This window comes from Protopterus annectens, chromosome 1.part2 (genome assembly GCF_019279795.1).
Source record: "Protopterus annectens isolate FY-2018-M chromosome 1.part2, PAN1.0, whole genome shotgun sequence".
Classification (NCBI taxonomy): domain Eukaryota; kingdom Metazoa; phylum Chordata; order Ceratodontiformes; family Protopteridae; genus Protopterus; species Protopterus annectens.
Genome location: NC_056727.1, coordinates 935982820 through 936009361, shown reverse-complemented (window position 1 = coordinate 936009361; position 26542 = coordinate 935982820). Strand labels below are relative to the sequence as shown.

Here is a 26542-nt window from a genome sequence, read left to right as displayed (position 1 = left end):
CTACATCTAAAGAAATCGCAATCCCTGTGCACCACTCTCTCCAGCGACCTTAACCTCATTACCGCAATCAACAGAACATGCTGGAGGGACAGGTTCATAACCCAGAGACTGCCCATGCTTTGTTATAGACTTCCCATACATGTCAAGCAGAGCACCTCACTACCCCTCTACAAGAGAAATCTTGATGAGTGGATGGGAAATAGAAAGTTCACCCCAGGGATCACTCCAGTGGCTCTACTTGAAAAATCCAAAAAGAGGTCTCTGGATCACACTGCTTTGGCTGGTCCAGATGCTAATGCTCCTAGGAGTTCAGATCCATCTAGTACCTGACCCTCTTCTCCTCTCCTTGGCTTCAGATTTCTCCAGACCGTATAAGCCCAAGTTTTCACTCTCCCATCTTGCATGAGAAGAGATTTTCAAGACCACCCTTGGTGGCATCTTCAGTTCAGTCATCCAAAAGCCTCACCAAGCAAGATGTCAATAAAGTTATGTGGAAATTTTTGAGAATGCAAATTCATCTTGGGGTTCCCTCAGAGCTCTCATTCTTGTACACATGAAGTACTGGCCCAACAATCTTTCCTATTCTGTCTTCGGCATCAGCCTGCCCATTGGATCTGGTTGTCACAGATCTGCCCTACCCCAGTGTGCCTTTGTCAGAGCTGACAGGGCTTGCAACTTCGACTCCTGCAGCATGCCTGTCTCTTTCAACTCTGCACCACTAGGACTGAGAAGAGTCTTAGAGTGGAATTGTCAGTGCTGAGACTCAAGGGGACAGGTTGACTCCAAAGTTATAGGAGCCATTTCTCCCTCCTGGAGCTTTGGCCCTCGACAGCTTCGGTGCAAACTCTGTCTTGTTACCAGGGACCATTGGGATTGAGGGGTTCCTTTCTACATTAGGCAGGAACAGATCCCCCTTGAGTCCAGTGGTGGCTTCGGCATTCAAGGCCTTTGAAAGGGTTTTGGTTGTGCCATGAGAAAAGGCATTACCACTTAGCTCTGCTGCAGTCCAACTTCAAGAGGATTTTGCTTCTTCTTCTTCTCATTGATCTATCTGACAGGAACAGTTGGCACCACAGGCTTCTGAGATAGCTCACTATATGAGTTATTAGTCTGATTCTAATCCGTCTGACCATCCACTGGCTCAGGTTTACCAGAAACAGACATGCAAATAGAAGCACATAGACTCATCCCCAGAGTAATTTATAGAAGACACATATTTGGATGAAAGTGAAGGATCCCCAGATCTCCCTTGGACGACTTCACCTTTAGTGAGATCCTAGACTTGATGAAAAATGAGGGGGGTGGTCTACAGATGATCCTTCATGGGACAAGACAATTTTCTTGGAGGTCTTTGGTTCCTGCTGAACTTCATCCTGGGTAGTACTGCCCATTGATCCTTCGATTGACCCTATGGCTCAGCAGGCTCGGAAGGACCCTGATGTGATGGAACCAATTCCAAAGAAACCAGATAGGATTTTGGCAGCACCCAAGGGCAGGAAACATTGGAGTAAAGGTCAACTAGTAGACTTCCACCAAGAAGTAACTATCAAAGGAAAGTTCCTCTGTCCGTCCCCTTAACAGAGAGTCTGGGGCACTGAACAGGTTTGGAAAATAGACATATGCTTCAGTGACCGTCATCCTTTGAGCATTGAACTACTTCACTCATGTAACCTGAGAGATCTGATGAAGCAGCTCACCAAATCTCTCAGGTAACCTGCATGCAGATGTCCAGAGGACTGTGGATTCCCTGCTCACCATCTTGCAATCTCTATCAAATGTCACAATGTGACTGCTATCGAATGCATTTTATAGAACCATGAGAGCAGCAGGCACCGATATTACTATATGGCACCATGCATGGATGTGTTTTTGTGACTTTACAGAAAGCTTTAAGACATCCTTCATTAATGTGCCATTCACTGGATCCACATTTTTTGGGTCAAAGGTAAAAGACAGTCTAACTAGGAGTCAACAGGTTGGTAAAACCATCACTGCAGTGGGAATTTGTTTCTCTGCTCCTCAAAGGACCTTCTCTAGGAACCAGAGGTGCAACAGGAAGATGCAGTTCCACAGATCACAAGGTTATTACCACAACACTCCTGGGGATAGACTTCCTCATGACATAGGAGGAGGCAACTCTAATGGACATCACCCAAGAGGCAGAGGCAGTTCACAAAATCAGGGCGTTTGTGGTGCAGTTACCAAAAAGCCTTACCATTATTTCTGAAAGTTGCCCAGCTACTGCATTCTGTTGGCAGTCAGGTGGCACTTACCCATACACCATAAGCCTTGCAACACATAACAAGAGATTCCTGGGTGCTAATCATAATTTCCAGTAGCTTTTCAGTTCAATTTTCCTTTCCCCAAATAAGAAAGAAGAAAGTCCCTGACATCACACCTAGTCAGTGGGAAATGGCAGCAGCAGAAATTTACAAGACACTCAAAAATAGAGTGTTCCAACCAGGCCCCGAAGATTAATTAGAGTCTGGAGTCTATTCAAGACTCTTTGTAGTACCCAAGAAAATGGGGGGACCTCAGACCCATTTTAATTCTGAGTCATTTAAATCAGTTCATAAAACAGACAAAATTCTGGATGGTGACAGTATAGTCCATATTGCCTCTTCTGAGGAAGGAAAATTGGATGTGCTCCATAGACCTCCAGGATGCATACTATCTTGTAAAGATAGAGAAGTGTTCAAGGATGTTTCTCCATTTCTGGCTGGGAACCAGTCATTACCAGTTCAGAACACTGTCTTTTGGTCTTACCATTGCCATTGCCATTGTCACATCATCCAGATGAATTACAGAGTTACAGGCCCTTTCTTACAATCCCCCTTATCTGGTTGTCCATAAAGACAGAATTTCCTTAAGGACTAATGCATCTTTCATTCCTAGGGTAGCATCTGAAGCAAGCTTAAACAAATATATCAACCTACCAGTGTTTTTTTCCAGTTTCTCCAACAAAGGTGAATATATTCTGCATATTCTAGATGTTCATAGGATCATAGGATCATCGTAAGTTGCTAGGCTATTGGCCCTGAGGCCCTTACAATCTTATCCAAAATTTTAGCTCACACTCCGACAAGTCAGCTCCCGATGCCCCAGTAAGCAGGAACACATGCGTAATCCCAGGGGTGTATTTTCTGTTCCCCATCCAGTTATCCAGGTTGCTCTTAAAAAGGGTTAATGAGGTACTCTGCTTGATGTGGAGAGGGAGTCTATTCCACAGAAGAGGGAGTCTCTGGGATACAAATCTGTCCCATCAACTGGTCCTATTGATGTCACAGACCAGGTTGAGGTCCGCTTGATGGTTACTCGAGTGGAGCTTGTGGTCAGTCTAGCTGCTGCATGTGCTTTGTGAGGTACATGCTGAAAGGGGCATTGTACTCAATAAAATGGGTCTTATAAAGGAAGAATACAGGGATGTTATGACCTCCTTGTCCCTGGATGAGATACCCTTACTAATGATGCGGGCTGTGTAGAAAGCTTTCCACACTCTGGAGCCAATATGGTGATCAAAAGTCAGTTTGGTATCAACCTAGGTGCCCTAGTCCCGCATGACTGATTGCATACTTAGGACCCTGTTATTAATGTGATAATTTGTGGGGACATCACTCTCCCCAAAGGGGATGATGATGCATTTTTGGGCATTCAGTTTGAGGCCATATTTCTGGCACCAGTCATTTGTTTGGGTGAGACCCTCTTAGAGGATGTTCACATCACTAGGAGGAATAGATGACAATGCCCAGCTTACAGTCATCTGCAAACCTGGTCAGCCATAGCTCACTGGTTTTGGCCTGCACCTCAGAAAAGTATATTCCAAACAACACAAACAATAGAGGCCCCAAGACTGATCCCGGGGTACACCACTCATTACGGGTCTACTGCTTGTGGTGGCTTCCCCTATTTTGACTAGGTGAGTTCTGTCAGTGAGCCAGTTTGCTACCCATCTGGTGACAAGTGGATTGATGCCTAGTTAAGAGTTTATCTATTATACCCGAGTGGGGAATAGTATTGAAGGCTTTGGCCAGGTTAAGATAGGTGTTGTGCACTGTCTTCCCCTCTTTCATGGTTTTGGTAACTGTCTCAAAGAAGTTGACCAAATTTAACAGGCATGACTTCCCCTTGATGAAACCAAACTGTGTGGGATCGAGTATTTGGAGGTTGCCAATGTGTTTATTAATGAGGGCCATGATAATCTATTCCATGGCCTTGCAGATCAGGCTAGTTAGGCTGATGGGTGTATAATTTCCTAGAGAGATAGATACTCCACCTTTGTGCAAAGGGATAACAGTGGCTGTCCTCCACTCAACTGGGATGAAGCCAGTACTCAGGCTTTGGTTGAATAGGGTGCCTAATGGTGTTGCAAGTTCCTGCTTGAGTTCATGGAAGATGGAGCTTGGGATGTTATCCAGTCCCATGGAGGGTATATTTTTTGCCTTTAAGAGGGCAGTGATGACTTGCTTCCTAGAGATAAGGGGAGGGGAGCAGGTGCTGGGGATGTCATGATTTACTGATGGGGGGGGCAGAGGGGTGACGTTTTCACCAAACCTGTCTGCCAACAAGTTGGCAATATCCATGGTGTTTATGTATGTGGTGTCCTTGACCACCAGTTCTAAGCAGATCAGAGTGCTTCCTTTGAGATTGCAGACATATGTGAAGAAGGCCTTATGATTGTCTTTAGTAGATGTGGGCAATTTGGACTCGGAAGTTTGTTTTGGAGGATTTCAGTAGTGCCGTTCCTTGCTTGTTCCAGCTAAGGAGAGATTGCTTCCAATTTGGCACTTTCTCCTTCTTAGCCCTGGACAGCAATTGTTTTCCTTTTATTATAGAGTTTATTTATTGCAGATGTCCACCAGACAGGTTTACTCTTCCTTGTGGAGGATGATTTTGTCCTGTTGGGTATAGTACTTTGGTGTAGGTTTGGACATATGTGCCAGTTCCTGTGGAGGGGGAGGGGGCTGTGAAGCTGTTTATACCTTCCCTCAGAAGGTTGTAATCAGCTTTGGAGAAGTTTTTTTTGTTTGACCCTAGCTGGGGGGGGGGGGGGTTGGGGGATGATGGTGACTTCGAAAGTGACTTCTTTGTGGTCGGATCTTACAAGAGAGGAGGACACTGTAGGGATGCTGCAATGGTTACTCATGTTGGTTAATACCAAGTTTGAGATATTATCACCTCTTGCGGGGGTGTCGACCAGCTGGTCCCAGGCATTTGCATTGACAAAATCAAGGAATCTCTGGGCAGTTCTTCCAGTCTATAGTTGGATAGTTAGTCATCCAGGATCAGGGTAAAGGATTGAATCTTGATCGATTCAAAGAGGTCCAGATAGATGGAGTGGGCATCTTGAGTCAAAGTTGGGGGCTTCTAGCTAGCTATGATTTGAATAGGGGTCTTGCCAATGGTTAACTGCACCTGGAGTGCCTCCTGTGCATCATACTGTTTCACCAGCCTGGAGGTATGTCTGTCTTTAATATATATTGCAACTCCACCTCCTTTTGCTTTGCTGCCCGTGGTTTGGGGTCTGAATGTATGATAGAATGAGTAACCTGGTATGGATGGGGTGCTTTCCCTAGCTTTGAACCAGGTTTCTGTGACTGCAAAAATGTCAGCATCTCCCAGGGTTAAGAATGCTTGCAATGAGTGCAGCTTCATGTTTAGACTCCTAGCGTTTAGCAGCATGACCTTAAATTTATGTTTTGATGAAATTTTCATGTTGGCATTTTTGACCTCATGGCATTGCCTAAAAAAGGCGGGTCTATATCATGTACTCCAAATGTGAAATAACCGACACACATAAGATCGGCGCATCTACATCGAACGCAGAGAAATACAAAACACCTAAAAGACGAAATTCAAAATACTGAATTACCATGGTTGGCCAACATGAAAGAAATTACATTTCCTAATCATCGCAAATAATTAGGAAATGTAATTCCATTTGTGTTGGCTAGCCATGGTAATTCGATATGTGGAATTTCATCTTTTAGGTGTTTCGTATTTACCAGTGTTCGATGTAGATTGTCGATCTTATGGGTGTCGGTTATTTCACGTTTTGAGTACATGATACAGACCCAGAAAGGCACTATGGGGGAGGCAAGAGTTTTTACAGAAGTCTGAAGCCAAAGGGAGACAGATGCAGGCCATCTCTGTCAAAGCATCGTGGTCTGTCGATCATGTCTTCCCAGGCTGTCAGATACTAGATCCCCTTGGAATGACAACAGAAACTAAGCCAATTGTTAAAGTCAGTCATTGTCTGTTTGTACTGAGGTTTCATTCTGGGTGACGGTAAAATGCTGCTTATGGCTATGAACGTAGTCAACTCAGATATTCATCTACATAGAAATAAAATTCTCAGGAAATCTGACTAATTGTTCATTGCATGTTCAAGCCCTAAACTGAGCAAAGTGGTTTATAAGGTTACTGTTTCAAGATGGCTATCAGATTGTATTTCCTTTGTATGAACAAAAAGGGACCACCCCTACATTCCAAACTCAAAAATCATTCTACAAGAGCAGTACCTACTTAAACAGCCTTCATGAAGAGACTTCCCATTGATGATATTTGTGTGTCTTTAGCTTGGTCAACAGCTCACATCTTTGTGTCTCATTATAAACTGTATGTACAGTCTAATTCCTGTTCCTCCTTTGGTTCCACCATTCTCAGGAATATCCTTCTTTGCTACCACTCAGGTAAAAACAGCTTAGGAATCTGCACCATACCTTGAATCAGATGAAAATAGACAACATTTGATGAGAGTTATCTGCTTACTTTAACAACAGATCTGTGTTATCTGATTTTCGTCTGGTTCAACCTCCCTCCCTCTGCCCCCTTCCAAATTCTTGTCTCTTGTTGGCTTCTGGTGACCAGATGAAGCCCATGTGGACCCTGTCTGTGAGCAGTCCTGTCATACTGTGATCCCCTCATACATATTTTTTTCTGTTAGTAAGCAACGTTTATTAAAGGTGATTATTCCAGAAAATTTCTGTCTGGTGGGGCAAAATGAAGTACACAGGCAGACCACAGTGAGCTATGGGTAGGAGAGGAGTCAGAGCCCTGGATCCATGAAGCTTCAGATAATGTACCATGGTCAGATTCAATTGGATCCAACAACCTACAGGTTGAACCAGACAAAAATCAAACAACATGGATCTATCATTATGGTAAGTACATAGCTTTTTTTTTTTTTTAATAACTGTTTGGTGAAGTAGTCTCAACCAAGTTGCCTTTAATCAATCAGCTGTAGAATCATTGGTGGTTTATATCTAAAATGATATTCTTATGTTACAATTTACAAACAGTGTTGTTAATTGACTTCTTTGAAAGAATCTTGAGGAAGCAACTGTGTTTTGTAATTTTGCATTTAAACTGCATGGTGTATGTATCTGTATATTACAGTGCTGGGCTTAATAGTGAATCATTTGAGATTAACACTGTAATGCACAATCACAAATGTGTAGTTTGTATTTAAAGATCAAGATTGCAGTGTCTTGGAGAATTCTACAGTTTTGTACTGTATATATTTCAATAGCATGGGTATTGGCAGCATAGCTTTCTCATGCTGTAGAGTCTAGGGTTTGCGTTCTATATCTGCATATTGATACAACTTTTGTTTCTATATATTGTGGTGCTGATCATGCAATATGCCTTGTTTAAAGATCAAAACTGCAGTAGCTTGGGGAAGTCTCAGCATTTGTATATGCTTCAGTAGCAGGGTTGTGGAGAAGCAGCCTGTCCATGATGTGAGGGATATAGAAGTTGTCACTATTTCACTATCAATTTGGTGCATAGTGAAGACACTTCTGAGTGTCAGTCATGTATTTAGACATGGAGCCATATATTAATATACTGCGCAGTTCATAGATATAGTATTTCATTACTCTGCATGGATGGTACTGAGAACATTAAAACGGAAACTATGTAATAGTTTTTAAAAAGTCTTATATCTGGTACAGCATTTAATACATGCAACATTGATTTATATGTAATGTATGGCCAAATGATGCTCTTTATGAAAATCTGTCAGCTGAAAGCAGCCTTGTTACTGCCCTGTCCACATATTTAACTCCATTAGTCTGTTACAGTGTCTTGCCTATATAGGCAGGACAACATAATAATTGAAAACAGGCAAGGTATGTATGATACATGAGATGACAACAGTTAACATGACATCCCGACTCAATGTAGAATATGGGGAAAAAAGGGATGATGATGATGATGCTATGAGATATAATCCTCAAGAAGCAGCCATATGGAACAGAACTGGGTTCTGTATTTAGCAGTAAGACTATCTACACACCTCTCAACCTCTTAGTGCAAGCATTTTGGGCAAAGATAAAAATAATGGGGGAGCAAAGGCCCAAAAATGGGAGACATTTTTAAATATTGTTGTTCTAAACTTAGAAAGTTGACAGAATGACAGGTTTAGTATTAGCATGTTTTTTCTGAAGAGTAAGAAATGTGAAACTGAAATGTCTGTCATTATTTAAGTACTTCAATTCTTAACATTTTGCCAAGAAACCACAGATTGTATGAGAAACAGACCAACAATATGAGGCAAAAGTTTGGACATTCTCTAAAAATCTGGACAATTGAGAGGTATGAATCTGGACAGTTGAGAGGTATGAATCAACATTTATTAAAGGTGATTATTCCACTAAGTTTCTATCTGGTGGGGCAAAATGAAGTACACAGGCAGACCACAGTGAGTTATGGGTATGAGATTATCATTAGAAATTAATCTCAACAACCAACTCTAATGTAGCCACACAACCTTGTCTGTCTCATAAAGAAGAGTAACATGTTGAGAGGAGGAAGGCAGCAAGTAAAAAGAACAAAAAAGCAGTGCTCGGGGCAAAGCAGCAGAGATTGCACAGACTAATGCAAAGTAGATTTAATTAGTGATGCAAGTGCAAAAGTTCTGATTAGAGCTAAGTAAAGATGTGAGTTTTATTTTTAACAGCTAAACTGTGAGCAGGGTCTCTGAAGGTAAGTAACCTACAGGAATAATAAAAAGCTAACTGCTGACTCTGTTGACATAATACTTATGGAGGTGGGTAGAGTTACAGGCAAACAGGTGAGAGTGGTGGCCAGATAGAGTCACTGAGAGAAGACCATTTGAGCATCTAAAAAGGCACCCAAAATAGCACTTTTAACTGTACTGCTGGACACAAACAGCACATATGAGCAGCAGCTGAAAGGACACAGCACTGTTTTTAAGTAATAACCAAAAACTAAAAGGCGTGACAATAAAATCTCCAAAATCAAATGCCAAACAGTTGGACACCACAACAGTAATGCACATATTGTTTTATTTTAGCATTTTCATTTCAAAATGCAAAACTTCATCAGAATAACCCACTCAATCAAATAATGACTTAAATAACCAAACCCAGGTCACATGTCAAAATCAACCAACCATCAGCAATTATAACCCACAAAAAGCATAAATTAAGAATAAAAAATAAAAATTAATGTGAATTACAAGATACCATAAAATATAATAATTATAATCCCAATGATTTCATTTTTAAAATACAGTTAATACAGATCATACCACTAAGTCCAGAAGCTAACCTTGCATTTATTTTGATTTGCCAAAACAGCTTGCGGACTTCCAAATATAAATCAGAAGCACCACCTCTAAGGTTAATTACAGGTGTTTCAACCTCAAAAATAAGAGGGTATGGTTTGGCAAGTCCCTCATATGTTTAGATAGGGCACTGTTAGTATTTTTCTTGCATATATCTTAAATATATTCATAGACCTCCGCTGTAAGAGATCTAGATGTCTTCCCAATGTAAAAACCTTTACATAAACAAGTCCTTTAGTCCCACAGTTACATCAAAATTTAGGATAAATCAACATATCCCCTGCAATTGCCCTACTTGCTGACAATATATGTTCATAATAATTGCATCTACCACATTTGAACATGTCTCATCTATAACCACCCATGAAATAGATAGCCAGACTAGCACGTTCCACCATGAATTTCAAACACCCTTCCTTATCGCAAATTTTGAGGATAACCCAAGCTTTTTTTATTAATCCCTTCAAAGTAGTTATAACTAAACCCAATTTCTCATAATAACCCTGTTTATATGCCCATAATCGGCAGTAAAAGTCTTAAAGAAGTCTGATGCCAGGTTATGGTTTGGGTGATCCCTAGTTTCAAATAACATATCCTACAGATTCTTCTCCAGCAACATGCCTTAGAACCTGATTACTCTTTCTTTCTTAACTTCACTAATTATGTTACAAATAAAATCTTCAGGGTAACCTCTTCTCAGAAACATACCCATAAACCTGTTGCATTCTTCTGTGAAATCTATAGGTTCCGATACCATCCTTGCTGCTGTTGTCCTTTTATGACAGCCTTCTTTTGAGATAATGGGTGACAACTGCTAAAATGTAGCATAGAATTAGAGTAAGTTGGTTTTCTATAAATAAGTGACACAGTCTTTTTGCTACATCCCTCCTTAATTCAATATCCAAATAATGTAGAATATCTAGTGACATGGATGATGTAAAATTAAGAAATGAAGTAGTACCATTAATGTAATGTAAAAAATCATCTATTGTTTTTTAGAACAATAACTCCAAAAATACAAATATCATCACAGTATCTAGCATAAAAGGACCATGATTTTACAAAGTCCGAATTAAATAAAACTTATTTTCCCAGGTAGCTATAACTATATTAGCAAAAAGTGGGGAGCAGGCTACACCCATTGCTACACCCTCCTTTTACCTATAATAAGTCCCCTCAAATTATATGAAATTAGAATTCAAGACAATATCCATTAGAGTCAATGATACACTAGTCTCACTTCCAGTAAATTCACCGTTTTCAGTAAGAAATTCCAGACACCATTCAAGCCCTAGCTTATGTGGTATTACTGAAAACAGATCCTCAACATCCACTGTAACAGAAATAACATTCTCACCATATAACCCCGATTTTATTCTGTTGAGAAGATACCATGAATCTTTCACTAAATAATTCAAATCATGTAAAACACCATTTAATTTGAAGTCAATGTACTTAGCCAAAGGAAATTGCTTGTTGCCCTGGCATACACAGTTGGCTCAATGGAAGATCAACCAACTCCTTATGGACCTTTGGAATACTGGAATCGTAGGTATCAGGCAGTAGTCCACCTTTAGATATTTATAATCACCTTGGTTGCCCTTGTAAAAGCATGTCATATAAAAAGCAATCAATTCTTTCATATGCAACATTCATTTCATTTTTGATACCTTCTAATAGATCTTGTCACATAAAATCACTGACATTTTGTTGATATAATCTATGGAAATCTTAACTACTAACCCCCTCACTTATTGGGTTTAACTAACTTCATTGATGTATGTGCATATAGCTGTCTAAGTTCATTACATTGTTCAAAAATCAGATTAAACCAACAGGAGCTCTTCTTATTCATTAAATGCTACCAAATATCATATTCACAGATGTACTCAAATAACAAAAACTGGATTGAGTTGAGGGTTACATAAACTTAGTCTTGTTAAATGAGTGCAATTGTCAGGAAATTCTACATTAGGAAAATATAAACAAAAATTTTATTTCCTAATAAATACTTTCAGATAGTAAGAACATCTATCAATTTAATCCCCAGAGTAGGAACAAATGTGAAACCTTTAGAAAACATATCCACAAATGGTTCTGTTATAATCACATCACTGTAATTATTCACCTTAAAATCACAGTCACTGTTCACAATAATCAAGTCCGATTGTTCTGACAATTTACTCAGTTGTACTTCCATTTCTTTTTCTGATGATAAGGCTCCCAAGTGTTGTACATGGATGGACCCTATCTCAGTCTCACATTTTGCAGGGTCCAAATCCTCTCTGATCTCCTCAAAGGGGGCTGCTGTTCTAAAGGGATACCATGACTAAAATTCCCAGAACCCACATCATTAGAAGAATCAAATGACTGCCTCACATTGCGTGTTGGCTCCCTAATGTCTAAAGACCAAGTCTGGGACTTTGGGGATCTGAGCAGGCCTTTCCTTTTTCATAATTGTTGTTATCACACTTGGTTTCAGAACTATTTTAGTCTTCAAATCATTAACCAAGGAATACACTCTGCCAAAAATGTTATTATACCTGGATTTAATCTGCTCAAACAACAGATCACTGATAATAGAACCATCCAACGTCTTGATCTCAATAGTTAAACATCCCATTATTCTCAAATTATTCTTAATTAAAACCTCAATAAATTCACAAGCACATCTGTTGAAAAGTGTTGTTAATTCCTTATGCAAATCTGAGCCACACACAAGGCCTGCTGGATAAGCCCAACAACACAAGCCTTTCAGAACTCTACTCGGTCTAATATTTTCACACAAGTAGCAATTCCCCACTTGCATTTTCCTATATGTAATCATCATTTTCTCAAACTGCTTGAATTTTGTGTCCAAATTAGCACTGGGACCAACATACAATTAATCTTAGAGGTGGTGCTTCTGATTTATATTTGGAAGTACGTGAGCTGTTTTGGCAAATCAAGATGAATGCAGGGTTAGCTCCTGAACTTAATGATATGATTTCTATTAATTGCATTTTAAAAATGTAATCATTTGGCTTATTTATTATATTTTATGGTATCTTGTAGTTTACATTTATTTTTTATTCTTACTTTATGGTTTTAGTGGACCGGAATTGCTGATGGAATCCAACTGGATCATTTTGGCACGTGACCTAGGCTTGGCTATTTAAAGCCATTGCTTGATTAAGTGTGTTATTCTGATGAGGTTTTGCATTTTGAAACAAAAGAGTTAAATAAAACAATATTTGTATTGCTGTTGTAGTGTTTGACTGTTTGGTGTTCAGTTTTGGATTGCTTTTAAGTATTTAAAGGAAATTCCACTCTGCAACTGAAGAACTATTTTCTTCAGGTGTTGGTTCTGTTTTAATGTGACTGTACATCCTCTGAATTTACATTAATTGAAAGTACTCCAGTGAATATGAATTCTACACAATAATTTGATTTTGAAAAAAAGGCCTAGCAACTTGTACTTGTTCAGAAAAAAAGAAGAATACCTGGTTTAAGAAATAAATGAATTCCTTCCATTTCTCCATGCTGTGCATGTTGGTAGAAGAACTTTCTTTCACAGAGTACCGGTTTTACAGACGTTTGTCAACATACATTTCAAAAACTGTGAGCAGTGTTTTTATAATAGCTTGATGTGCTATACTAACGTGTTATACTAATGCCTAAGAGTCTGTCTGAGTATTTCACATAATATTTTAATATTTGTACCACAATGGGTAATCACAGGGACTGCCATATTTTTATTTTCAGTCCCTTTATCTTGTACCCATAATATCATTTGTGTCTCATAACATGACAGAGTCTAGACATAATAAATAAGGTGTTGCTTCCTCTACTTAAGTACAAATCTTTTTTTCAGTTTATTTCTGTAAGCAGTGTTGGTGTTTCCTTTTCATTGAATGACTCAAGATCTAGGTTAACTTTAAAATGCAAAAGACCTTTTATGATCCATTTAAATTTTCTTCTATACAAAATTGGTAAACAGCAGTGTATATTAAGTATTCAAAGATGTAGCCTGGGATTTATAAAACTGCCACATTGTGGTAAGTGAATTTATATAATGAGCACCCACACTCAAAGTATTTGTGATTCAGAAGAATAGACTCCAAGCAGCCCAGTCAACTTTGGTATATGCTAGTGGCTGTGTAATGACATGGTAATGAGCTCTGTGTATACTAATTTGGCAAAACAAGATGTCAGAGCAATTCCTAAATGTACTAATGCCACTCAGTGGGGACACACCTGCAGTATATTTGAACTTGCCCAAATGGCAGTGTCCAGAATAAGGGAATCACTAAATAATGTTAGATGATTGCTGTCACATTAGTAAATGTGTATCTGTAAGAGGCATCACTAGCCACAGGTATATCCGACAGTGCATGACATCATTCTTAGAAGCACTGGGTTATCTAACCACACAATATTTTGCAGACTGCATGACACTAAGGTTGTGGACCACTACTGTGTAAACAGGAGCAGCATCCAAGAAATTGTAGAAATGTGTCAGCCTCATCTGCAGCCCCATGGGAGTCTCAGAGTACATATCCCAGTAGATACTAAGTTATGTGTAACTTTACATATATTAGTTACAGGGACCTTTCAGCAATGTACTGGGAACACTGAGAGGGTATTTCAGACATTTGCTTCAAGAATACTTCATCAGTTTCTCAATGCAATACCTCAGCATGTGGGGGAGCATGTGTGGTTCCCACATACCCCAGGGGAGATAGCCAACACCATGCAGAATTTCTGTGATATAACTCATTTCCATGAGGTATGCAGGGCCTTAGATTGTACTTTCAGTAAAATAAAGGCCCCCATATGGTGAACTGAGAAGGATGATGTGAATTGCAAAGGGTATCACTCCATCAACTGCCAAGTGGTCCATAATACTCAGGATATCATCTACAATGTGTGTGCAGGCTACCCAGGCAGTTATTGCCACTCACACGTATGACACACTTGTGTTCTGCACCAGTGGTTAGTGAAGGATAACTTCCCTACTACAAGGGTATCTTGTTGGTGATGCCAGATATGCTCTGGAGTCCTGGCTCATGACTCCCATAAACAATGCACAAAATCAAACAGACCATTGGTATAACCAAACCCAAGTACATGCAAGAAACATAACTGAGTATGTGTTTGGGCTACTGAAGTCACAGTTTCTCTGTCTGGATTCATCCTGTGGTGTCTTGCAGTATGACCCTGGGACATAGGCAAAAATACTGTCAGTCTGTGCAGTGTTACACAATATCATCCTTAGGAAGCAGTTACAGAAGAGTGGGCACTTGCAGAGGCAGAAGTTCCCAGCAGATCAGGTAACTGAGGCTGGGTCAGATGAGCAGTCATTGAAGGAGCCAGAAGCATGGGCTAATTATGCCAGATGGAGGCAGACACAGTATGCCATTTCACTGGCAAAGAAGCAATGGTTTGCATATAGCTCCAGAACATAGGCAAGAGCAAAGCAGATGCACTATAGTAAAACTGATGCATAGCAAGCCAACACAGTGCTGTGCATCCCCAAGCATAGGCTGACCACGCTGTGCATCAAACATCTGCACCCAAGTAACAGTGTACAAAAGGCAGATCATGGTTATCATTTGCAAAGGTGGGAAAGTGAACATAGGAGTGGATGCCTTTCACAGGAAAGCGTGCGAGCGCTGAGGAGTATGGAAGTTAAACCTGCTTTTCTGTATCCTGTCAGTTTGTGGAGGGGAGGGGAGGCTTTCACGTAAACTTTTTGTGAAGGGCCAGTGTCAGGGGAGGTGTGTGATGTACTGGGGGCTATGGTGGTATGCATGTGGATTTGCAAGGACTCAGTTGCAGCATTGCAGTTTCACTAGACAAGTCCAGGTCATGCTTCACAGAGGTTTTACCATCCTATGCACATCCCCACCCATGAGAGTTGGCTCTACCAGGAGTTGCAGTGGATATACCATAGTGCTGTGTAGATGTAGGTGTGCTGCACAATCGTGAGTGACATCTGCTACAAGATATGCCACTGGGGTGATGGCCATAACTACGGGGGACATCATCTCCTGGATGCAGACACCTCCATGATTGATGTTGATGTGGAAATGATAATACTAAGGAAGTGGAATCTTGGCCATCCATGCCCACAGTGGCTACCATCTGTGGATGTAGTAGTGGACTGACTCCATTGATTATCCTTCACCCTCCCAGGCGAGCCAGAGAAGACTTAGCACTTTCCAGTGTGGGACTGAGTTTGTGCACTTCCAGAGATCATTGATCACACCCTGCATCACCTTCACTATTTCTTCCATGGCTGTGAGCCTATACCTCCTTGATGCCTTGCACCTACTCTGGACTGCGGTGACTGACATGCTCACATCAGTTGCAGGGCAGTAATCATATCTCTAGTGAGCATGTCCTTTCTGCCCATGGATGATAGGGGCAGATTCTGACATCTGTTGGCTGGGGCTAGCGCACTTCCCTGACTGATATTCTTCCTATTAACCTTTCCAACCAATGATTTATGGGTATCTGTAGGCATAGCAGCTGTGTCCATGGGCTGTGCTGGGAATTTCAGTGGTTACATTCCCTGTGTCCAACACACACTTTGACTCTGACAACTCATCTCCTCCATCATTATCAGGGGCTACAGATCCTCTAACATTAGGTGGAGGGCAGTTACACAGTGCTGGTGACAAATAAGGAATCACCTGTGAATACACCAAAGCAGAAAATATCCAGTGTAAGTATGACCCACCACCAGAAGAATAACTGCAACTGAATTTTACAAATAATAACATAACAAGAAGTAGTTTTTTGATTGCATACCTTGTGCAAATGTCTATGGAGGATGAACGCCTGATCTACATGTATACAGTGAACCAGACAGCTTTAGTAATTCTGACAGTGACTAAGGTGTTCAGAGGACTTACAGGTATCTTACACAGAAAGAGGTCTACATACCTGAGGCATCTGTAGATGATTGACTCTGACTGTGTGGCTGGTCCAGCTCTTCCCCAACATCCAGCACCAAACTGCAGAACTCTGCTAAGGTGCCACTCTGCATCCAGAGAGGCCAAGAACTCCTCCATCTGCATGTGAGATATATTTGATGCCCCACCCATTTCCTTGACTTACAAGCTATTGCATGGTATTAAGTGAAACACAGATGATGTTGAAGAAAATTGTTCTTACTATAAGTTGTTCAGTTGGAGAGATAGCTATATATATATATATATATATATATATATATATATATATATATATATATATATATATAGTTCCCCTTCATATGATCGAATTTCTCTAAACTCGAAAGTCATAAACTCAAAACCAGAATCTCGAATTTAGAGAAACTCGAACATATAAAAGGGACAAAAAAAAATTAACACCTTGTTTTCGCAGGGGGGGCTTTGCCCCCATGTGCCCCCCCACACCCCCTTACTTAAATATACCTACTCCAAGATCGCACTATAGTGAAGGAAAGGGAAATCTCCCATTCCACGCCATACGCGTCAGCGCAAAATGGAATATTTTCTATTCCTCCGCTATAGTACAGTCACAGAACATTCATATTTAAACTGCTAGGATGCAGGAGGACCTGGCCCCCTGCAATAAGGTAAGTTAACTTTTTTGTTTTTTTAAACCTAAGGCTCCCATTCACAATTTCGAGTGAATGGAAGCTCGAGATTCTGGTCTCGAGATTATGAATTTCTAGCTTCCATCCATTCGATGTTGTGAAGGGGAACTATATATATATATATATATATATATATATATATATATATATATATATATATATATATACTGCCAATGATATAACAGCCAGACAGCTTCCAAAGTTTCAGAACACCTTCCATATGCTTAAACCATTAGCCAGCTTGATCATGACTGTCTAAAAAGACAGGTTTGAGCATGAAACCTTTCAGTGCCTTCCTGCCACTGAAGAGAGCACTCCTCTGCAAGCTTTCAAGGATTGGCGGTTCATTTGTGCTGTTCCATTGCTGGGCAGATATGTTTCCTTTGGAGAAAAACCTTCCGCATTTAAAAATGGATCGTTTAATTGTACTTTCCTAGTTAGGAAAGTTATTTATAGGTTCATAGGTAAGTATTAGGCTAGTTGCCCTTGTGGGACAGTTTAAGTCTCTCCATTTTCCCTTTTTGTGCTCAAAATAACGTATCTCAAACTGCTAATTAATTATTTCCACCCTACAGAACTAGAATTAGCTGATAGCATTCAAAGACAACAAGATGAATTGTATGAGATAACAGCAACAGACACAGTGGATTTAGCTTTGAATGAAGTGATTGACAGTGTTTATTTATATGAATGTAGATAATATCAGCAAAATAGGAAGATCACAAGAGATATTTGTGACTTTTGTAATAACAATGTGTTCACTTGGCCCAAGAACACTGGTAAGTACACTGATGATATTGTCAACCCTGCAGCTGATGGTTTCTCATTGGGGGGAGTTATTCCCAGTTATCATCACCAGAAGGGTCATCATAGCCAGGATGTTGATCAACGGACACCACCAGCTACATACACTATACATGAGGATATTATTCCTATCCCTTCATTTGAAATATTGTCCACATGACTTCAATGAATGCCCTAGATATACCTGTTGTAAGAAGGAAAGTGCCTACAGCGACCCAGTGGGTTTTTACAATTTTTCCTCTACCCATAAGATTGGATACAAAGGAAGCTACCAAATGGTCTCAGAGCAGAGACAGAAGAAAGCAGAAACAAACAAATGGAAGAGATCGGGCATCATACAATCAAAAAGATGTGGATGCCCATGACCAATCATTAGTTTGGAATATCTCACAGAGGGATTTATCAATCTCTAAGGCATCAATGTTAGGGAAGGAGTTATCATTTATCCCGTCTCAACCAGCAGATTTGGCAGAGACTGTCATTGAATTGAGAATATTATTAAGAATTTTAATGTTAAAAATTATGTTTAACAATGAAATTTTTGATTATGAAGTTAATACTTAAAAAAAAAAAGTTTATTTATACCCCAAAATCATCCAATAGTAGAACCTTTTGGTAAGATGTGTGAACAGGACATTATTAATTTATTACAAAATAATAATCAATGTAAGAGGGTTTGTTCATTTATTTAGGGATAAACAACAAGCTTTACATGATCTTAAAAAGGAAAGAAATATAATAATTAGTCCTGCTGACAAGGGAAGTTCTATGGTCATCATTGATAGAAGTTTTTATTTTAGTATGATGAATGAAATGCTTAATGATGTTGACACATTTAAAATGGTTGATATATGAATGATTTATTAGGTTTCAAGTGATTGGTAATATGTTGAATGATTGTTATTTGAATGGTGTTATTAATAGAGAGTTATTTGAATTTTGTACAGTTGAAGCACTGTTGATAGCTATTATCCATGGCATGCCTAAAATTCATAAGCACCCTACTAGACCCCCATTCAGACCAATTGTAGCTGGAGGGGGGATGGTTAACAGAACCCCTTTCTCTATATATAGATAAAAAAACTGAGGCCTGTTTTGATTCAGTATGAATTGGTTTTATGTGATGCACAACAGTTATTACAAGATTTATATGAATGCGATAGAGATAATAGAGTACCTACCACATGCATAATGGTAACTCTAGATGTGCAGTCATTGTTTATGGTGATACCCCTTGAGAATGGGATTCCCATGGTTGAGTCCTTCTTAACACAGTATAGTGATTATAGTGTGGGACATATGGATTTGATATGCCTTTTTTGGAAATCATTTTAGAGAATAACATTTTTTCTTTTGATTGTAATTATTATTTATAAACTTCTGGCATAGCTATGGGCACATTTTGTGCCAATAGCTACGCCAGTATGGTTATGGCCCAGTGAGAAAGTGATTTTATATTTAAGTCTGAAATATTCAAATGGCATATATATTCTACTGTCAGTTTGTGGATGACGTGTTTCTTTTATGGGATGGCACAATAGTCCAACTCCAGACCTTTGTGCAATATTTGCATAGTCCTATCATTTTTTTTAAATTCTCTATGTCTTATTCTATGAATGGTGTTGAGTTTTTGGATGTACAAATTATAAGGCAATTGGATAATAGTTTTAGTACTAGGCTGTTCCATAGGGAATGCTGTAGGGTGTCATATGTGAATTGGTCTAGTATGCACCCTGCACATGTATTTCGCAAACTTTGTCAAGGGACAATCAATGAGAACATCAAGATCATATGTTTTAGAAGAGATTTGAGTATTAGAAGATACAGAAAAATAAGGCCGTTAGTGAAGGTATGAGATCAGATATTATAGTTAGGAATACGAAGGCTAAACCCTACTTCTTATCACCGAACAATTATGTACAGCCTCCTTATAGTTGTAATAATGGTATGAGTATGTCTGTTACGTATAATAGCAACATGAAAGTGTTAAGAGGGATTATTATTAAACACTGGCCATTTTGTATACCGATGAACAGATAGCCCGGTTAGTGGGAGATCAATCACAATTTCATTAGAAAAATAAAAAAATCTTTAAAAGGCAACTTTGTTATCCTACTAAGTCAAGTTTTATTCATGAAAGTAAGGTTTTGCAAAGTAGTTTTAGATGTGGCAAGTGCAATTTTTGCGAATATATTGATTATAGCAACAAGTTTAAACATCCTGAGTTACATAAGAAATATTATTTTTCAGTCAACGGAGGCTGTAATAGTCAACATCTGATCTACCTTGCTCACAATGGCCTTTTATGTCAGAAAGACTAATTGGAGATTAAGGGAGCTCATCAGAGACCATTTATATTGTGCCAGGAGGGGTAATGAGACTCGTACAATAGCTAGACATATGATACAACATAGGGAGCGACATGTTTTTAGATTTTTTAATAACTGAGAATGTGCTTGTAAGTGAATGCATGGGGACATAGTTAATAATACTGAAAGGGTACAGTTACATTGATTTTTAAAATACTACCATGTGTGGTTTAAATGATCAGGCTTCTTTGAAACTGGGGTTAGAAGCACGGAGACTATGGTACTGAAGTGTTATCTAGTGCAAGTCACTTTAAACCATTTAGTTGTTGCTAGGTGATAGATATATGGAATACTGATTGGATAGTTTGTATTTTAATGAATGATGTAATGTATAAATATTTAATTGTTTTCATTGTGTTACTTTGGTCTGATGAAGCTAGTTGTACTAGTGAAAGTGCTTCCCAACTTTATGAATAAAAAGTTTTGTATTTTTATCAGGGTGAATGATTTGCTATTGATAACACGGCTATGTTTCGGTGCATGTTCTTTTTTACTCAAAATCAAACCATAGATAATTTGAGGGGAGCCATGCATGGGATAAAGCACTGAGGAGCATTTATATTTCTTCTAGGTGTTTGTGTTTTAACAGACTTAAGTGTACTTTTAAACTGGAGTGCACTTTTTTCTTGTCAGTTTAAGAGTTGTTAAAAAGTTGAAAACTTTTTTTCTCTAGAAAATTGTGCTTATTTTACTTTTTTGATCAAGTGTATTAAACTACGTTGTATTGTGTTTTTATTAAGCAAAAGTGACTTTTTACAACTTTAATTTTTTACCGGTTTATGCTTCTTGTTTCCCACCAGTTTCAGCTTGACCATGGAACAATTTACTGGTCCAATGATTGGTCCTTCTTCCAGCTGCAAAAAAAAAAAAGTTTAAGTAAACAGCCTTTGTCACTACAGCAAGCTAGCAGTTTGCATCAGACACAGGTGGGTGTCTCTGATGTGGCTAAAGCTGGTTCCTCAGACCATTCATCTTTTACCATGGATCCCTCTGGATTTTGCCCATTCCTGGGAAGGTTGCTGGTGCTGCCATTAACAACCATGTTGGCCCCACTTTTCCTGTCAAAAAGAAACAAAGCTAAACATGTGTCTGCTCTTCCTCAATTTTCCCTGTACAGGAGTAATTTATAAGTTATGGCTCAGGGTCCAATTCGGGCTATTGCTCCTTCTTATAAAGTGGTCTCAGGTGAAAGAAACAGGGATGCCGCTTTTTCTGAAGAGAGTCAAGATTTTGAATCAGGACAGGAAGAAGAATTGACAGATGCAGGGTTTTCTCCTCAGAGTTCTAACTGAGACTCAGATAAGAGCATACTATCAAATTCTTCCAGTGAGGGTTTATCTTTCTCTGAGAATATTTCCAGAGTGTGTCAGTGTTTTCTGTGAGGAAAAAAAACAAGGTTTCTCAGTCCCTCAGAAGATACTATGGGATATTACAAATGGAATATCCAGAACTTTCCCCCATTCCTCCTGTGCTGCCAGCATTAGAGGATGTGTTTGTCACTGCTACTGATAGTCAGTCTGTCATCTGTAAAAAGGCAGATAGATTGTATAAAGTTCTTCAGTCTTTTAAGTTGTATGTGCTCATCTCAAACATGACCCAGCAGCTATTGCTTTAGTTAATCCTACTGCTGCTAAACATTTAGTTAATTCTAATCCTACATTTTCTGGCAAGGTTGGTAAAATAGTTGATAAGTATGGGAGAAAAGTGTATACTTCTGCAATTTTGATTTTCAGAATTTTGAACTATCAGGCCGAAATGTTAGTTTGTTCTGACTAATTGTGAAAGTATAAGGAATGTTTTGTCTGCAATTTGTGAGGAAAATCTGTTTTAAATAGCTTAATTTCTTCCATTGCACAGGTCATTATTCATTCTTCAAAAGAGTATGTGACTGTTGGTAGTTCTTCCTGGGCTATTTCCATTGGTACTGTTTTGAGAAGGCTTGCCTGGCTGCTTTCTCAGAACCACCCAGAAGATGTGAAAAATAAAATTTTAAATTCTTCTTTGGATAGAGATTTAGTGTTTGTCCCCTCTGCTGCAGTTATAAAAAATGTAATGAGAGGGGTAAGTTGATTTAGGGTATCTATCAGATTTTTCAACCCTCCTTTTCCAAATTTTCCAATGGGTTCTGAACCTCATCATCCAGTTTTGACAAGAAACAAAGTAAGCAATGTCAGCAAAATGATGGTAAGCAGATGTTTAGTGGGCAATGGCAAAGGGGATCCAAAAGGAAGGCAGGAAACCACCAAGACAAAGGGCAGTCTAACAAGTCAGAATGACTAAAGGATTATGCCTCCCCACCACACCTCCCACCGTGGCCATCCCTCTTTCCTTCCAGAAAGTCTGAATCTTTTTTTTTTTTGGCAACAAATAGTTTCAGACAAATGGGTTCTGTAAATCATTCATCAAGATGGGAGGAAATTCCTCCATTTCAGGGAGTAATTCCATTTCCACCAGACCAGACTCCTCTATTTCCCTCTGTCCTTTAACATATGTTGTCTCAGAGAATAATAAATCCAAGTCTTCCTTCCCAGTTCAAGAAAGGTTTTTATTCCAGGATGTTTTTGGTGCCAAAGAAAAAAATGTCTGGAGACCAGTTCTAGATCTTTCTTTCTTTCCTAAACCAATTTGTGATAGTTCCCAAATTCAAAACGCTATCACTTTACAGCCTGCTACCTCTTTGTCCTCATTAAGTTGTCTTGTTACACTAGATTTAAAGGATGCTTCTCATCACATCGCTGTTCATCCAGATTTCAGCTGTTTGATGAGGTTCTGTGTGTCTGGATCACATTATCAGTTTTCTGCTTTATACTTTGGACTATCCACTGCACCAAGACTGTTCACAAAGTGTCTAACTCCAGTTATAGCTTATTGCAGGCTACAGGATATCCAAAATTGTCCATATTTAGATGACATGCCTATCTTTGCAGATTCTTTTTCAAAGTGACAGGAGTCTCTTTCTCTGGAGGGAAAGATTTCTTACATGTGCTGGGATTCCAAGAGAACATTCAAATGTCTATTTTGACTCTGTCACACAGGATTGTGCTCCTTAGGTGTCTGCTAGACACCACAGTTCAAAGAGCTTTTTTTCTATAGAAAAAAAAATAGATGTATACCTAGATCTATTTTTAGGATTTTCTTCTCAGATTTCAGTCTCTGCAAGGGAAATCCTCAGAAATATTGGGTATAATGGCATCTGTGATTCCCATCATACTCTTGGCAAGACTCCACATGAGAAAGATACAGTGGTATCTGAAGTCTCTTTGGTCCCAGCACCAACACCATTATTTTTTTCAAATTCCAGTCTTAGGATGTGTCGGTAAAGAAATCATTAGTCGAGACAACAAATATCCCTAAGTACAGATCTCCCCTTCTTCTTCCCCCATTGGCTGCAAAACAGTCAGTCACCACAGACTCTTTGGACTTTGCTTGGGGTGCAGTTTCAGGAGGGATAAAAGTGAAAGGTGTTTATGATATTAAGGACAGACACAAGCACATAAATATAAAATAGATGTTTTCTGTATTCAATGCTCTCAACTCTCTGAATCATCTTTGGTCCCCTGGACCTCTCCATGTTCTTACAGACAATACAATACAATACAACAATCATGTGCTACATCAATAAGCGGGGGGGGGGGTGAGGTCTTGCCCCTTTGCAGACTAACCATGTTACCTTGGGACATAACTTTGCAGCACAGTTTCACTGTGCAAGCATCCTACATCCCATCAGAAGAGAACTGTGTGGCAGACAAGCTGAGTAGAACAAAGGCAGACCCTCACAAATGGAAATGAGATCAGGGAGGGTCTTTGAAGATTTGATCCATCTGTGGGGAGTTCCACAAGTAAACCTCAGTGCCTCCTCTAAACAATCAGCTGGCAAGATTCTTCTCCAGGACTCCATGCAAGTGGGCCTGAAAGACAGATGGCTTTTCCTTTCCTTGGACATGAATGTTCCTCTAAGCCTTTCCATCCTTTGCACTGATATCCAGGGTACTTCTGAAGATTCAGAAGGAATCCCCAGAATAGTTGTAGTAACTCCCTTCTGGCTCACTCAGTGGTGGTTCTCCTTTCTTTTGGAAATGGCAAGAGGCAATTACCACAAGTTCCTTGCAGACTGGAGCTACTCACACAGGAACAGGGATTCAATTTCAGCTGACTGCCTGGATTATAGGGGTATTAGTTCCCTTTAGGTACCAGTTTACAGAGGATGTGCAGCAGGTACTAATGGAGGTGATAAAGCTTGCTACTAGAAAGTTATATATCAAGAAATGGGAAAGGTTTTCTAGTTGGTGCCAACAATATAACCAACAGCCATTCTGGACTAGTGTCCCTCTGATTTTACAGTATTTGTGTAAGTTACTACCCTGTGGCTTTTTTACTCCTTCACCAAGGTACATTTGTCAGCCATTTCGTCATTTTTGTCCATGGATCCCTCTCTTTCAATGCATTCTCATGTCAAAATGTTTTTGAAAGGGGTTTTGCATAAGAGGTCTCCAAGAAAGTCAGAGGCTCCTCCTTGGGATCGTAATTTTGTGTTAGAGAAGCTCATCAGGCTGACCTGAGGTTCTTAAAATGGAACATTGTTTTACTGATTGTTCTGACTTCTGCAAGAACAGTGTCTGAGTTGCAAGATCTTATGGTGAGTCAACCCTATCTCATTTTCCACAGAGACCAGGTTTCTGTGAGAACTAATCCTACTTCTATGTCTAAAGTGGTATCTGAGTTTACTTTAAGCCAAGCTCTCCATCTTTCTGTTTTCTTTCTTGAACCTAAACATGATGGAGAAAGGATACTCCATAGTTTAGGTGTCTGCAGACAACTCAGTTATGATCTTGACAGGAATAAAATCTTTCAGATCTTCAGATCAGTTATTCATTTCTTGGTAAGGTAAGAAGAAAGGACAAACTGTACCTAAACAGACTATTTCCAAATGGTTGTCTCAGTCTATTATCTTTTGTTATTCTCACAAATGAAAACTATTCCATTTAGAGTCAAAGCCCACTCTAACAGGGCCTTGGCTTCATCTATGGCTTTTTGGAAATGGTTAGATTCTAGAGGCATTCTAGAAGCAGCAGTTTGGTCCTGTGTACATACTCTTACCAAGCACTACAAGCTTGATTCCTTCTCTAGGTCTAGATCAGGCTTTGTTTGCTAGGATCATTTTCCAAGGGCTCCAGAATCCTTTCCCATCTACCTCCCAAGTTGTAAGCTAGGTTAAACTACCCATATAGCTATGGCTACTGCAGTGATCAATATGATGAACATAGTACAACTGTGTAAGTAAACATCATAGCAGTAGATGTTTGAGGGATCACTGCTGCAGTAGCCACTCTCTCCCTCCATCCCACTTAGTTTTTTGAGCATGCTTTTTGCTAGGATGTATATTCAGATATACATAAATAAATATATTTATGTGTATGTATGTATGTGTGTGTGTGTGTGTGTGTGTGTGTATATATATATATATATATATATATATATATATATTATTTTTTTTTACTCCTAAATGGGTTCTGTCATGGCTCAGTCTCCCTCCCTCTCTCAGATGGTAGGAAAGCACTGAAGGGTTTGACACTCAAACCTATCTTTTAAGGCAGTTCAGCTTGAGCTGGTTTGAGGGCACGGAAGGTGCACTGAAGCTTTGGAACTGGTTGGCTGGATATAACCCATATAGCTAAGGCTACTGCAGCAGGGATCAATGATCATTCGAACATCTACTGTTGTAGTAAGTTTTCTTAAACAACTTTACCTTATTTATGTAGTTTACTGAATACATAAGCATAATTGTTCATATTTATATATAAATTTAAGTAAACAAGGACTCAGAAAGGAATTTCTGGTCATCATGTGAAAACTCATCTTGCTAAAAAACATATTGCTGCACTAAACCTAGATTGCATGGTTTCCAGTATATGAAGTGTTATTTATGATATGTAAAAAATAAATTATGGATTTTTATGCTTTACAGTATATTACAGTATTGCTGTAAAGACTGAATACATTGACTATTATAAGTGAAGTAAAACTTTTTATTGAGCAACAGTGTTGCTTGTACATTTTAATAGTATTTACTCTCCATAAGATATTTACATTTTGGCTTATGTTTTTAACTTGATGCTTTAGGAAATAGTCAAGAGTCTAAAGATGTTATTTAGGCTGCTAGAGGTTTGACTTTCC

At 39.2% G+C, this 26542-nt stretch overlaps 1 protein-coding gene across 1 annotated transcript in view; it reads left to right on the top strand.

Moving 5' to 3' along the window:
* DNAH14 (dynein axonemal heavy chain 14) overlaps positions 1-26542 on the top strand; it is a 2550346-nt gene that overhangs the window by 1018765 nt on the left and 1505039 nt on the right. The gene's annotated exons all lie outside the window — the stretch shown is intronic.